General features: G+C 49.8%; 1 pseudogene; it reads right to left on the bottom strand.

Moving 5' to 3' along the window:
* Positions 1-303: 303 nt before the first annotated feature.
* Positions 304-894, bottom strand: LOC144129719 (gamma-interferon-inducible lysosomal thiol reductase-like; annotated as a pseudogene).
* Positions 895-1245: the final 351 nt, after the last annotated feature.

Below are 1245 nucleotides of genomic sequence, written 5' to 3'. Positions count from 1 at the left end.
CGTGAGTTGGTTTCCCGCGTTTATAATTTTCCTTAACTACCTGAATAATCTGCTATAGATAACCTGCATCTGGCTTCGCCTACTTTAAAAATAAAAAAAGCTTATGTGTGATGCACCAGTGGAAGTTACTAGTTTGATACAGGTTTTCTACGTCCAGGTTGCCTTGCCGACTGAAGAGGGAGACGCCTATTTTTGTTTTTTGAGGTGCGTTGTCGTCTAGTCGTGCTCTAATTATGCATGTGCAGAAAGAGAAGCGCTCTCCTGAAATCAACGGAAGCTTCATAATGCCGACTTTCCACAAGTTCAGTATCTTGAGAAGCAATATCTGGGCTCCCGTTCAGCAGTTTTGCATACGTATGCCTTCTATGGCTTAAGCAGGGCGCACATCGCACTGAAGAAGTCGTGCGTGGCCAATACTTCCATTGTCTCCTTGTGAACGCAGTTGAATTCAACCCATGGAACGTAATCTATGGTCGGATAGTGTCCCCTCCGTGTCTTCTTGCCCATCTCGTAAAGCAGCTGCTTGCCCTCGGGTCCCTGGCGGCACATGTTCAGCACTGGCCAGTCGGTGCGCACTTTCCGCGCGCAAGGCTGGCCTGCCTTGGTGGGGTCGTCTTCCGAAAACATGCAGGCGATAAAATGCAGTAGCTGCGTGGGAGGGTGGACGTATTTGCCGGCGCACGTCTGAACCTCGTCGACGTAGCATTCCTCGGGGCCGTGCTTACACGGGATAATGACAGTACCGTTGACGACTTTCATGTGGGCATTGCCGAACGGCAAGAGGTCGAGGGTGTTGTAGTCTTCAAGCCTGCCGTAACTGGGACGCAGTTGATTTAGGATGAAACTGTGACAACCCTCGCAGAGACCTTCGTAAAAACCGTTATTTTGGCACATGCTCCTCACCCTCCTGACCCATTGAGAGGCTTGGACGGAGTGAATGCACAAGTGAGGACAACGGTTGAAGCGAGGACAGCGGTTGAAGCGATGACCATGACATGCAAGAATTGCATTTCTGCTGTGTTGAAAACCCTGCGAGCACGAACGCTTCCTTGGTGACTGTGCGTTCCGACTGCTGACGGATGGTCTGAAATGCTTTCTTCAGCTTGGCTTATATAGACGCTGGCTATCTGTGCTGATGATTAAGGCGGATACGTTGTCAGGCCGTCTTGTTTGGATAAGATGGAGCGTTCTCCCATGAGAAGAGATTAAGCATTGAACCGCTTATCTTTCTTGCGCTATATGTTG

Source organism: Amblyomma americanum, chromosome 4 (genome assembly GCF_052857255.1).
Source record: "Amblyomma americanum isolate KBUSLIRL-KWMA chromosome 4, ASM5285725v1, whole genome shotgun sequence".
NCBI lineage: Eukaryota > Metazoa > Arthropoda > Arachnida > Ixodida > Ixodidae > Amblyomma > Amblyomma americanum.
The sequence above is the reverse complement of the archived record's forward strand: the minus strand, read 5'-3'. Positions and strand labels throughout refer to the sequence as shown.